This window comes from Aquarana catesbeiana, linkage group LG12 (genome assembly GCF_042186555.1).
Source record: "Aquarana catesbeiana isolate 2022-GZ linkage group LG12, ASM4218655v1, whole genome shotgun sequence".
In the NCBI taxonomy this organism is placed as follows: domain Eukaryota; kingdom Metazoa; phylum Chordata; class Amphibia; order Anura; family Ranidae; genus Aquarana; species Aquarana catesbeiana.
This window is the reverse complement of record NC_133335.1, coordinates 198,785,857-198,801,069: the sequence shown is the minus strand read 5'-3', so window position 1 is coordinate 198,801,069 and position 15,213 is coordinate 198,785,857. Positions and strand designations below refer to the sequence as shown.

The window sequence follows — 15,213 nt, the reverse complement described above, 5'->3', positions numbered from 1 at the left end:
GTCATATTTTCCTGTAAAAGGTATTTCCTTCAATGCCATAGCTAAGATTCCAAAGATAAACCAGCCAACAGAAAAAAAAATAACTTTTGATTGTTAGTCATTGTGGTCGTTCTGCGTGCCATAGAAACGATCGAACACCCTGATAATTCGGTTGTTCGGCGAACGTGCGAACAGCCAATGTTCGGCCCCAACTCATGCTCGGGCTGAACCGTTCACCCATTCCCTTAAGGGGAATGCGTAACTAGAACCTGAGTCCCTTGTTATATACAGTGCACATACTGTATAATGTATGCCACAGTCCTTGTATCCATAAAAAAAGCCTTAATTACTGTGTCACAAGCCATTGTCTCACAGGCACACATAAACCTCAGGACCAAAATGCAATTTCAGATGAGTGGCTGTCCTAGGGAAAAAAAACCTAGCTATGTGAGTGCCAAGGACAGATGGAAACCTTGGAGAAGTAAAGCCAGAATGGTGTGGCTGCTTTAGGCCATTCATATGACACCTTAAAATGGTGGACTTTTAAAAACAATTGCTTTTTTAGGTAGTCAGGATATGGTACTCCTAGTTTTCCGAGCTAACATGAGTGGAGTTTGATTGAAATTATTAATGAGTGATACCCCCCTGCACACAACAGCCACAACAGTGAAAATATGTTCATCTCCGGAATATCACATTGATGTATGCTGAGAACTCTGAGGGCTGGCATACAGTACCTTAACTATGTGCCTAAAGTATGATAAGCCAGTCATTTATCATGAAATTCGATTGCCTGAGAGTTGTGATCACAAAATCTGCCTTGTGGCATGCTATTATGTTAACTGCCATATAAAAGGACAGCAGCAGTAAAAATCAATATTGTCACAAACTGGTATCTCTTTACCATCCTTTTATAGAGGCTACCAATCACTATTCCAGTCCCAATCTGACAGTAAGCAAGTAGAGGTGTGTAAAAGCCCAGTTACCATTCCTCTTTTAGTACTGGCCACCTGCACATCACTAAGGTTAGCTATGCTTGCCAGTCTCTGCCTACTATTCAACCTTGCCTCTGGCTCGTTGGCACTGCCACCAGCATCCACTTCTCCAAACTTTCTAAGCAAAGGGCCAGTTTATTGTCCTTCAAACTTTAGTGGGGCCAGACTGTGTATGAAGAAAAGAGTGGCTGCACACCGGAGTAACAAAAGTCTTTTTATTCCTCTTCTATAAAATGCAGAGTCACACACCACAGGAGCAAGTGCATCAGGTAGACGCGTTTCACACAATTACATTGTGCTTATTCATTACCATTATTCATGAATGAATAAGCACAATGTACCTGTGTGAGATGCTTCTACCTGATGCACTTGCTACTATCCTGTGGTGTGTGACTCTTTGCATTTTATGGAAGAGGAATAAAAGGACTTTTGTTACTCCGGTGTGCAGCCACTCTCTTCTTCATATACTTTGCACAGCAGGCGAGCTGAGGCTTGCACCCATGGGAGGAGTCCTTATCCCAGCTCACCTGGATCCACTCACCTGGAGTGTTGTTTCCCTTATCTCTATTGTTTGGGGCCGGACTGTGGCCAGCAGGAGTGGAAATTTTCCTGGCATCAGTGGTAGTAAACATCGCCACATTTGGTATCAGGGGGAGGAACAATGCCCCATCATTGGTATTATTGGTAGGAATAGTACCCCATTGTTGGTGTCTGTGAGAAAAATGGTGCCCCATTGTTGTCACTTGGCAGAATAGTTACTCCTATCAGTGGGAGGAATAGTGCCCCAAGGGCCAGATAAAGGCAATCAACGGGAAAAATCATAGGGTACATGTCTTGCTTAAATGGAAGGTACCAACATCCCTTTCTATAAACTTTCACACTAACACTGTAGTACCATACTACCATGGGATTTTTTGGGTACCAATAAAGCAGCATTCATAATATACAGTTCATACATTTATTGATCTATTTATAAAATTATTATTTAAAAAAATTACATATAGAAGCTGGCAATACACTTTGACACATAACTAATGTTGTTATAACTTTCCCTCTACACCTTTAGCATATTATTATATATCCAAATGCACAACGGCATCCAAAAGAATCTTCCAAATTGGCAAAGAGGGAAACAAGAGATTGATCTTTGTCAGCCACTTCCTCAGGAGACTAACCAGTTATGTATTTATAAGCACATTAAAAAATTAGATCTTTGGAATAAGTAGCTCAGTAGTAAAAACATTTGTAATGAATCCATGCCAGTCTGAACTGTGGTTCAGGGCTTGGCAGCCCACTTTTATTAAACAAAATAAAGCTCAATAGAAAATCAGTTGCCCACACAGGAGGGTTTTACCATCAAAATCAGGTAACAGAAAAATACTGGGGCCCCTAACCTTGGCTTTTGGCTTTTGGTCCCTCAGACTATCTTACACAGTACCTCTGTGTTCATTCAGCCTTCCCAGCTCTCCTGGCTCTCTCAGCCTTTTCGGTTACAACACTCTGCTCCATAGGCCTACTCCTTGCCCTCTCGGTAGGGGATCTCCTGACAACCTGGTCTCTCTAACTCCTTTGAGACTTCCAGATTTCCTCAGTCCCCTGGACTTGCCTAGTCATCTCGGCTTTCTCAGTCTCCTAGACTCACTTAGCCATCTCTCCTCAAGCACCATGGAGTGCTGTCTCTTGAGTGGAGCACACCTGTCTCCTAATGGGAGCTTGGAACTATGTCTAATACCCTGTACAAACGAGCAGACTTTTCGACCGGACTGGTCTGATGGACCAAATCCGGCGGACAATCCGACCATGTGTGGGCTTCATCGGACCTTCAGCGGACTGTTTCTGTCGAAAATCTGACGGACTTTAGATTTGGAACATGTTTCAAATCTTTATGTTGGAACTCCGCCGGACCCAGTTCCTATCGAAAAATCCACTCGTCTGTATGCTAGTCCGATGGACGAAAACCGACTCTAGGGCAACTATTGGCTACTGGCTTTGAACTTTCTTATTTTAGTCTGGTCGTACGTCATCACGTACGAATTCGTCGGACTTTGGTGTGATCATGAGTAGGCAAGTCCGTTCGTTCGAAAGACCATCGGAAGTCCGTAAAAAATCCGTTGAAAAGACTGTCGGACCTTTGTTGCCGAAAAGTCCACCCGTGTGTACAGGGCATAAGTCCTTCATTATAAGTGCTGTGCACACCTGCAGTCACAGCCTGCAGGTCTTCTGCAAGACTTGGACACTGGGTTGGAGATTTCTTCCCTCCCAAAACTCTTTGAAATTTCCAAACTCCGGAACCCAATCCAGGAATACCAAAACCCAGAGAAAGTTGAAAAAATACTATTCTCTGTTCATAATCAATATTCCAGAGCCCCACACTCTGCATATATTCGAACACTGTATCATATCTAATTCTGTTTTCACTGTGGCAAGGGGTTGCATTGTCACCAATTACAATTCTATAAAAAAACATCGGAATCCCCATAATTTTATCAGGTATGTGTCACTTATAGGGCGTACACACGGTCGGACTTTGTTCGGACATTCCGACAACAAAATCCTAGGATTTTTTCCGACGGATGTTGGCTCAAACTTGTCTTGCATACACACGGTCACACAAAGTTGTCGGAAAATCCGATCATTCTGAACGCGGTGACGTAAAACACATGCGTCGGGACTATAAACGGGGCAGTGGCCAATAGCTTTCATCTCTTTATTTATTCTGAGCATGCGTGGCACTTTGTCCGTCGGATTTGTGTACACATGATCGGAATTTCCGACAACGGATTTTGTTGTCGGAAAATTTTATCTCCTGCTCTCCAACTTCGTGTGTGGGAAAATCCGATGGAAAATGTCCGATGGAGCCCACACACGGTCGGAATTTCTGACAACACTCTCCGATCGGACATTGTCCATCGGAAAATCCTACCGTGTGTACTGGGCATTACAGTTCATAATGTAACATCAAGATAAAGCCAACATATAAATGATGTCTGCCCAAAGGATGTGCCCCCAAGTGCCCAGGACAGATCAGAATAGCCTGAAGGAATACCATGGATGGCTACAATCTCATTGAGCATTATGAACCATTGATAGCAAATCCAGCTATATCTAACTGAGAAAACACAGATAGGGTCACCATTGTATTTGAAAACATGATTGAAAGTCCACCCTACCTTGAAAAGTATCCTGGTTCTAGCCCAAAATTGCATTATACCAGTTCCTTAGCGACCGATGATGTATTTCATTAATGTTATCATGCACCGGTACTTTTCTATACTGTATTGCATGGTTTTATACCTGTATAGTTTACAACCTTAATAAAAATTATTAGAAAAGGAACGTATCCTGGCTCACTTCATGATTGGGCCACATTTTGTGGCAGATTGGTGGGGTTGAATACATGAAAATTGATTGATTTATCTTGATGTTACATTGTGAACTGTAAGTGACACAAGCCCAATTAAATTGTTGGGGATTCCAATATTTTATAAAGTATTGTCAGTTATATTTATATTATATTTATGTACTTACAATGCCTTGAAAAAGTATTCTTACCCCTTGAAATTTTTCACATTTTGTCATGCTACAACCAAAAATGTAAATGTATTTTATTGGGATTTTATGTCATAGACCAGTGATGTCGAACCTTGGCACCCCAGATGTTTTGGAACTACAATTCCCATGATGCTCCACTACACTGCAGAGTCCATGAGCATCATGGGAAATGTAGTTCCAAAACATCTGGGGTGCCAAGGTTCGCCATCACTGTCATAGACCAACACAAAGCAAAGTGGCACATAATTTAAAGTGGAAGGAAAATGATAAATTCCCATTCAAAATGTTTTACAAATATATGAAAAGTGTGGCGTGGATTTCTAATTAGCCCCTCTGAGTCAATACTTTGTAGAACCACCTTTCGCTGCAATTACAGCGGCAAGTGTTTTTGGGGATGTCTCTACCAGCTTTGCATATCTAGAGAGTGATGTTTTTGCCCATTATTCTTTTCAAAACAGCTCAAGCTCTGTCAGATTGGATGGAGAGTGTCTGAACAGCAACTTTCAAGTCTTGCCACGGATTCTCAATTGGATTTAGGTCTGGACTTTGACTGGGCCATTCTAACACATGAATATGCTTTGATCTAAGCCATTCCATTGTAGCTCTGGCTGTATGTTTAGGGTCGTTGTCCTGCAGGAAGGTGAACCTCCACTCCAAGTCTCAAGTCTTTTGCAGACTTTAACGGGTTTTCTTTTAAGATTGCCCTGTATTTGGCTCCATCCATCTTCCCAATAACTCTGACCAGCTTCATTGTCCCTGCTGAAGAAAAGCATCCCCACAACATGATGCTGCCACCACAATGTTTCATGGTGGGGATGGGGTGTTCAGGGTGATGTGCAGTGTTAGTTTTCCACCACACATAGCGTTTTGCTTTAAAGACAAAAAGTTCCCTTTTGGTCTCATCTGGCCAGAGCACCTTCTTCCACATGTTTGCTGTGTCCCCCACATTGCTTCTCGCAAACTGCATACAGGACTTTTTATGGCTTTCTTTCAACAATGGCTTTTTTCTTGCCACTCTTCCATAAAGGCCAGATTTGTGGAATTAAGTATCAAAAATTACCGCGCTACTCACTGTAGTAAAAACTCGGTTATAAAACTAGAAAAGCTGCAGTCTTAATGTGAGGCATGCACATACTAGACAAGAATAATCAAGAAAGACCGCGCTAAAAACAATGGCATGTGATATAACTAATCAAAACATGATTACGTGTATGAAAATAATATACATCAAAATATGAAAAAATATTAGAATATGAATCACCAAAAATCTATTGAAAGTGAATATAGAAAAAGTGACTGAAAAATAAAAGTCCCAAATAAGGTTAAAAAAGTGACTGAAACGTCACAAAAACACACAGTCCTTGGGGCCAAGGCAGATGCAATCAGTGATCATAGACATATAACACACAGTCCTTGGGGCCAAGGCAGATGCAATCAGTGATCATAAACGTAAAACACCCAGTGAGAAATCCTCCACCTATTAAGATGTGCGCTTACCAGAGGTAAGCTGTAAATCAGCTTAATAGTGAACCTCCACTCCAGGGAAATCAGCTCCTCAGGTCTCCACACAAGGAAGGGGGTGGACAGGATCTTTCAATGAAATGGACTCAATCCGCATAACAGGAGGACCCAAAAGGACAAAACAAATTCTCCATAGTGTAAAACTGTATATCATTTATTGAGGTAAAAAGATGGTCACACTTACATGTAAAATCGCGATATAAAGGCACATAGGATATACAACAGCCGGCCGGCTCGCATGCACCCGTTCAAACGAAAACGATGACGTCAGCGCGTCAGCCTTCCGACGTACGTTTCGTCCTATTGGACGTCGTCATGGGAACCCATGACGACGTCCAATAGGACGAAACGTACGTCGGAAGGCTGACGCGCTGACGTCATCGTTTTCGTTTGAACGGGTGCATGCGAGCCGGCCGGCTGTTGTATATCCTATGTGCCTTTATATCGCGATTTTACATGTAAGTGTGACCATCTTTTTACCTCAATAAATGATATACAGTTTTACACTATGGAGAATTTGTTTTGTCCTTTTGGGTCCTCCTGTTATGCGGATTGAGTCCATTTCATTGAAAGATCCTGTCCACCCCCTTCCTTGTGTGGAGACCTGAGGAGCTGATTTCCCTGGAGTGGAGGTTCACTATTAAGCTGATTTACAGCTTACCTCTGGTAAGCGCACATCTTAATAGGTGGAGGATTTCTCACTGGGTGTTTTACGTTTATGATCATTTGATTTCATGGGCAGTCCCAGGCGCAGAGCATTGTGAGATATAGGCGTTAGTTTTTCACATATTTTGCACATCTTAATAGGTGGAGGATTTCTCACTGGGTGTTTTACGTTTATGATCACTGATTGCATCTGCCTTGGCCCCAAGGACTGTGTGTTATATGTCTATGATCACTGATTGCATCTGCCTTGGCCCCAAGGACTGTGTGTTTTTGTGACGTTTCAGTCACTTTTTTAACCTTATTTCGGACTTTTATTTTTCAGTCACTTTTTCTATATTCACTTTCAATAGATTTTTGGTGATTCATATTCTAATATTTTTTCATATTTTGATGTATATTATTTTCATACACGTAATCATGTTTTGATTAGTTATATCACATGCCATTGTTTTTAGCGCGGTCTTTCTTGATTATTTCAGATTTGTGGAATGCTTGACTAATAGTTGTCCTGTGGACAGACTCTCCCACCTGAGCTGTGGATCTCTGCAGCTCCTCCATAGTTACCATGGACCTCCTGCCTGCTCTCTGATGCTCAGCCTGTCAGTTTAGGTGGACGGTTTGCAGTTGCGCCAAACTCTTTCCATTTTCGGATGATGGATTGAACAGTGTTCCAAGCTTGGGTTATTTTTTATAACCTAACCCTGCTTTAAACTTTTCCTCAACTTTATCCCTGACCTGTCTGGTGTGTTCCTTGGCCTTAATGATGCTGTTTGTTCACTAAGGTTCTCTAACAAACCTCTGAGGGCTTCACAGAACAGCTGTATTTATACTGAGATTAAATTACACACAGGTGGACTCTATTTACGAATTAGGTGACTTCTGAAGGCAATTGATTCCACTAGATTTTAGTTAGGGGCATCAGAGTAAAGGGGGCTGATATGCACGCCACACTTTTCAGATATTTATTTGTAAAAAAAAATTTAAAACCATTTATCATTTTCCTTCCACTTCACAATTATGTGCCACTTTGTGTTGGTCTATCACATAAAATACATTTATGTTTTGGTTGTAACATGACAAAATGTGGAAAATTTCAAGGGGTGTGAATACTTTTTCAAGGCACTGTATAGATACATACCCTGTTAGTCTCCTGAAAAAGTGGCTGACTTGGCTCATGAACAAGTTGAGCTCAATCCATTGTTTCTCTCTTTGCGTATATGGAAGATCCTTTTGGATTCTGTTGTGCATTTGAGTATACTGTATAATAATATACAAGAGAGTTAAAGGGGTAGGGGGAATATATTAACAACTTTAGCTATGTGTCAAAGTGTCGTGCCAGTTTGATTATACATTTATTTTCCTTGTGCAGGGGCCATGCTAATCTTTTTTGTGTTTATATATTTTTTTAAATTTTATAATAGATAAATAAATATATGAAGTGAATTTTATGAGTACTGTTTTTTGGTACAAAATTCCCATGGTAGTACAGTGTTGGTTTGAAAGATCTATATCTTACTCTCGGTCCCATTGCATTGGTAATAACGGAAACACTGACTGCTAAGGGAAATAGATATACTCTAATAATGAGTAGTGTATTTTAGGAGGTGGCAGTGGTGCTCAAGTAGACTCAGACACACAATACGGAACAATTAGGATTTCATCTCTCAAAGAGAGGTGAACAATCAAAGGCCAGGAATGACCTTTATACCTCCAGAATATAACACAATGCTAGACGAAGTAGGACATCTTGGGCAGAGCTGACCGGTCTCAATCAGGGTCAATTCCAAGGCTACACATAATAAAACAAACACGTCTCTGGAGTGCAGTTCATCATGTATTTTGCTGAAGCTTAATTTACTTGACAATATATATATTACTACAAAGGTGTAACTCAGGAGAGGCAGTGGGGTCAGCTGCCTGGGGCATTGATAAAATATGGGGTGTATTATCACACTGAAAAAAAAAATCATCTGTGTATTGCCTGTCAATGGAATCAAACTTACAATTATAGCTTTGCCAAAATTGCCACCACAATGTCTGTGGTCATTGCATATATCCCCCAAGAGGAACGTGTTGTTATGAAAATGACCACAAGTAGAGTAGAGAATGTTAATCCACGTTCTCCAATACTTACAATGTGCACAAAGTAATGCCTAACTGTTTGCTGCATTTGACTGACCTTATCATTGATGGATTTGATATTGCTTTCCATATATAATCATGCCATAGTTTAATATGTAAAGTAAAAAATGCACAGTATGTGTTTATTTTAAATGCAGCAGCTTCCAGAGCACTCTAGCATTAGACTGAAGCTAAATGGAGGTGTCGGATATTACGTCAAAGAGATGGAATAACAGCACAAATATCATTACTGGTTTGCTTCAGTACATCTAGTACAGTGGTCTCCAAACTGCGGCCCGGGGGGCCAGATGTGGCCCTTTGCTTGATTTAATCTGGCCCTTGGGGTATTCTTCCCCCCACAGCCAGCAACAGTTGGATAGTTGCTGCCACTTGTACCAGCAATGGGACACTATGCTTTCCATTGAAATCAATGATGGGACACTATTCCTCCCACTGACACCAATGATGGGACACTATTCCTCCCACTGACACCAATGATGGGACACTATTCCTCCCACTGACATCAATGATGGGGCACTATTCCTCCCACTGACACCAATGATGGGACACTATTCCTCCCACTGACACCAATGATGGGACACTATTCCTCCCACTGACACCAATGATGGGACACTATTCCTCCCACTGACATCAATGATGGGGCACTATTCCTCCTACTGACACCAATGATGGGAAACTATTCCTCCCACTGACACCAATGATGGGGCACTATTCCTCCTACTGACACTAATTATGGTACGCTATTCTTGCCACTAATACCAATTATGGAACACTATTCCCCCTTGACATCAATGACTAGGCACTATTCCTCCCAGGGACACCAATGACGGGGCACTATTCCTCTCTTGGATACCAATGATAGGGCACCATTACTGCCACTGACACCAATGATGGGACACCAATAATGGGACACTACTCCTCCCATTGATACTAACAATGAGGCACTATTCCTCCCCCTAATACCAATGATGGGGCACTGTTTACGCCCACTGACGCCAAGACATTTTCTTCCCCTACTGGCCACAATCCGGCCCCCCTAAAGTTTGAAGGACAGTAAACTGGCCCTTTGTTTAGAAAGTTTGGAGACCCCTGATCTAGAATATCTAACTTACTTTGGAACTTCCGCTATAACATTTTCCTAGTTTTGATTTAAGTGGGGAAAGGATGAAGTCCCTGTCAGGTGTTTATTGCTAAATTAAATATAGCCAGCACTCATTAAACATTATTGTGTTATTTTCAGATCTATAGTGGATATGGAAAAGAATCACCCCCTTTAAAATAACCACATTTTGGTGCTTTGCAGTCTGAAATGAAGACCGACAGAGTTTTTGTTTTATCCAGCTGGATTTACTCAGTGCAACTTATAACATCCAAGTAAGAGATGTAACACCAACATGTCAGAGAAAAAAAAATTAATTGGGTGTAGCTAATCACCTTTTCAATGGTGCACAAAGCCATTTGACTTTCAACTGTGATTCAGCTGTGGTAATTCTAATTAGCTCAGCATGAAAAGAGCTTTCCTGAAGCATTTCAGTCCCTGGTAGTGAAACTGAAGCAAACAATCAACTATGGGTGACAAGGCACTGTCACTTGGATCTCCGGGATAAAGTTGTGGACAGGCATAAGTCAGGAGATGAATACAAAAACATTTCAAAGGGTTTATCAAGGCCTAGAAGCACAGTGAAGTCTATTATTAAGAAGTGGAAGATATTTGGTTCAACACAGACCCTCCCTGGATCAGGGCGTCGCTCCAATCTGGATTAAAGAGCCAGGAGAAAACTCTTCAGACTTGAAGATTCTGAGGCCACATGGAAAAAAGTGTTATGGTCAGATGAAACTAAAATTAAATTATTTGGCCATAACACCAAATGATATGTCTGGCAAAAACACATCCAAATACCACCATTCCTACAGTAAAGCATGGAGGTGGTAATATCCTGTTATTGGGGTGTATTTCTGCAGCAGGGACTGGAGCACTTGTCAGGATAGAAGGAAAAGTAGATGGGGCAAAATACCATCACATTTTTGAGGAAAATCTGCTGCTCTCTGCCAGAAAGTTGTCAATGGGAAGAAGGTCTACCTTCCAACATGACAATGACCCAAAGCACACAGCAACACACAGTGGTTGAAGGAGAAAAAGGTGAATGTCCTTGTATGGCCTAGTCAGAGCCTAGACTTAAACTCCATTGAAAATCTGAGGAATGACTTGAAGACTACAGTCCACAAAGGGTCAGCATCAAATTTAACTGAACTTGATCAGTTCTGCAAAGAAGAGTGGTCAAATACTGAAAAGTTTAGATGTGCAAAGTTAGTAGAGATGTAGTCCAACAGACTAAAGGCTGTAATTAAAGCAAAAGATGGTTCAACAAAATACTGACACAAGGGGGTAATCCTTTTTCTAACTCAGTGATTCTGTTTTTGAATAATAAAAAAAATAATTCTGACATGTTGGTGTTAAATCTTTCACTTGGACGTTGTAAGTGTCACTGAGTAAATACAGCTGGATAAAACAAAAAATGTGTCTGTCTTTATTTCAGGCTGCAAAGCAACAAAATGTGATTATTTTAAAGGGGGTGAATCATTTCCATACCCATTGTGTGTGGAAGCCACATTTCCTTGTTAAAGCAGAGGTCCGGCCATTTAAAAAAAAAAAAAAGTCAGCAACTACAAACACTGTAGCAGCTGACTTTTAATAAGGGCACTTACCTGTCCAGCAAGCCCGCGATGTCGGATCGGGTGTTGGCTCCACCATCCTAACTAAGGGAAGCAGGCAGTGGAGCCTTGTGGCTTCACTGCCCGTTTCCTACTGGGCATGCGCGAATCGCACGGCGCTTTGTGAATGGCTCTGATGTTTTCTGGGACACACACATGTCCCAGAATACAACAGGGCAGCTCACCGAAGAGGAGGAAGTGACAGAACAGCGCCACGGAATAGGAAGAGGCAGATTAGGAAGACTGCCTAGCAACAGGGGTTTTTGGTAAGTAAAAAAAAAATTTTTTTTTAATGTTTTTTTTATATATTTTTTGTAGAATTTTAATGTCATTTTTTATTTTAGGGTGGACCTTTGCTTTAACCACTTCAGCCCCGGAAGAATTTACCCCCTTCCTGACCAGAGCGTTTTTTGCGATTCGGCACTGCATCACTTTAACTGACAATTGCGCGGTCGTGCGACGCTGTACCCAAACAAAATTGACGTCCTTTTTTTCCCACAAATAGAGCTTTCTTTTGGTGGTATTTGATTGCCTCTGCGGTTTTTATTTTTTGCGCTATAAACAAAAAAATAGCGACAATTTATAAATAAACACAATATTTTGTACTTTTTGCTATAATAAATATCCCCATTTTTTTTTTAAAAAAGCTAATTTTTCCTCAGTTTAGGCAGATATGTATTTTTCTACCTATTTTTGGTAAAAAAAATCGCAATAAGCCTATATTGATTGGTTTGGGCAAAAGTTATAGCGTTGAAAAATAGGGGATAGATTTATATCATTTTTATTATTTTTTTTTTTTTTTACTAGTAATGGCAGCGATCTGCGATTTTTATCGCGACTGCGACATTATGGCGGTCTGCTTCTCCTGCTGGGAGATCACAATGGTTTGGCAGGAGGGAATCTCCTGTCAACACTATCTGTGTTGATGGGGGAATTTAGCTAGTTTTTTTCCTGTAACCTGTGGCTGCAGGAAAGAAAATCTGTGTGTATTTGGGACCCCAAATAATTTTTGCCCAGGGTCCAAACACATCCCTGACCACATCCTTCAGAACATCACAAATTCAGCAGGTGTCATGGTTGTTTTCCCACCATCAACATCAATTATGCAGCCTAGCAAATGAATGACCTATGGCCAGTTAATAAAGAAACATTTTTTGAACCTGGTATTGTCTTTATATTTTGCAATGCACTCGTTACAAACTCAATGGAGGAGTCTCAAAGACTGTTACAACCGGTACTTACCAAAATTAAAAGAAGGAAGGAGTGGTTCCGGCTCTAAAAGATTAGCCCCATATGCCCATGCCGGGGATCTTGAATTTTTAAAACCAGTGTTGGAAATACGAGAGTAAGTTATCAGCAAGCATATATGCAGGATTTTACATGGTAAAATGGTAATGCTTCCTTTAAAAATTTGTTATTCATATTTCAGAACCCAAGTAAGCTGGGAAGACAACATACAAGGTTTGCCACTGGAAGATGAGTCAGAGGAGGCTGCGGAGGAGGAGGAAGACCAATTCCAAGACACTGTTGACAAGAATCTGTTCATAGATGAAAGAAGGTCATCAACAAACATCATTTATGAGAAGAAGGCTGAACCAGGGCCTAGCAATGTCTCTAGGCTTTTGAAAAAATCTACAAGGGGAAGTGCCAGGGCTGGGAAACCCATGGATCAAATCTTACATGTGGTCAGTGAGATGTCCACTAAAATGGCTGAAAACCAGTGTGTAGACACAGAATTTCTCACTGTAATTTTAGGTAAATGTAAACAGGTCCCCCGAGAGAAAAAATATGCACTCTGGATGGCTTTGATGTCAACTGCGTAATCCTTTGTGGGTGAGGAGCCAACAACATCCTCAGCATTAGTACACAGTATGCCCCACCAATAAACCGCCCATACTGTGATGAGTATGGTAATATACTGAATCCCCCAAGGCCACGCATGTTACATCCAATTCCTGCCCCCACTACCTCCACCCTTGGCCCCCCAACCACTCTTCAACTTATGCAGCCTACACCAAGTCAGGTTTCGCCTTTTCAGGAAAGGCCATCCACTAGTTCAGGTTCCGGGACCACTGAACCAAAAACATGCCAGCAATTGTAAGGTTTTTGTATTTTTGGTGTTGTTTTGATATCTGTTCATTTATTTTTTGTTGTGGTTGCCAAAAAACAACCAAAAAATGGTGTAGTTCACCGAAAAACAACTTTTATTTTTGGTGCATTCTTGCAAAAAGATTTTGCTTCTAAAAAATATTCAGATTATATATTATATTTATGCGGCCTTTCTTTTTGGTGTTTAAATTGATATATGTTAATTTATTTTTCTTTGTTGTGGTTGGCAAAATTAAACAACCAAAAAATGGTGTAGTTCACCGAAAAACAACTTTATTTTTTGTGCATTCTTATGCCCCGTACACACGGTTGGATTTTGATTTTGTGATAGGACCTTGTTGTCGGAAATTCTGACAGTGTGTGGGCTCCATCACACATTTTCCATCAGATTTTCCGACACACAAAGTTTGAGAGCAGGCTATAAAATTTTCCGACAACAAAATCCGTTGTCGGAATTTCCGATCGTGTGTACACAAATCCGACGCACAAAGTGCCACGCATGCTCAGAATAAATAAAGAGATGAAAGCTATTGGCTACTGCCCCGTTTATAGTCCCGACGTACGTGTTTTACGTCACCGCGTTCAGAATGATCGGATTTTCCAACAACTTTGTGTGACTGTGTGTATGCAAGACAAGTTTGAGCCAACATCCGTCGGAAAAAATCCTAGGATTTTGTTGTCAGAATGTCCGATCAATGTCCAACCGTGTGTACGGGGCATTACAAGAAAATTTTGCAAATAAAAAATATTCTTGTTACATTTTGTGTTTTTTTAGTATCCCTTTTTTTGTTAACCACTTACCCACTGGGCACTTAAACCCCCTTCCTAACCAGACCAATTTTCAGCTTTCGGTGCTCTCACATTTTGAATGACAATTACTCAGGTATGCAACATTGTTCCTATATGCAATTGTTGTCCTTTTTTCACACAAATAGAGCATTCTTTTGGTGGTATTTAATCACCGCTGGGTTCTTTAAAAGAAAAAAGACAGAAAATTCTGTAAAAAAATGAATTTTTCTTTGTTTCTGTAATAAAATTTAGCAAATTAGTAATTTTTCTTTATATATTTTGTCCAAAATTTATACTGCTACATATCTTTGGTAAAAATAACCCAAATCGGTGTATATTATTTGGTCTTTGTGAAAGTTATAGAGTCCACAAGCTATGGTGCCAATCTCTGAAAATTGATCACACCCTCACAAAATTGTTATATTAGCAGGTTATTTCTCACACACAGCATATGCATAGCACAAAATACACCCTAAAACACATTCTACTACTCCTCCTGGGTATGGCAATACCACATGTGTGAGACTTGTACACACCGTGGCCACATATAGAGGCGCCATCAGGCGTTCTTGGAGCATAAATGATACATATAATTTCTTGAATACCTCTTATGCCCCGTACACACGGTCGGACTTTGTTCGGACATTCCGACAACAAAATCCTAGGATTTTTTCCGACGGATGTTGGCTCAAACTTGTTTTGCCTACACACGGTCGCACAAAGTTGTCGGAATTTCCGATCGCCAAGA

At 40.8% G+C, this 15,213-nt stretch overlaps 1 non-coding gene across 1 annotated transcript; it reads right to left on the bottom strand.

Moving 5' to 3' along the window:
- Nucleotides 1-8,036: 8,036 nt before the first annotated feature.
- Nucleotides 8,037-8,139, bottom strand: LOC141114695 (U6 spliceosomal RNA). Its single transcript, XR_012236968.1, has one exon. It is a non-coding gene; the product is annotated as a U6 spliceosomal RNA (small nuclear RNA).
- Between the last annotated feature and the right edge of the window lie 7,074 nt (nucleotides 8,140-15,213).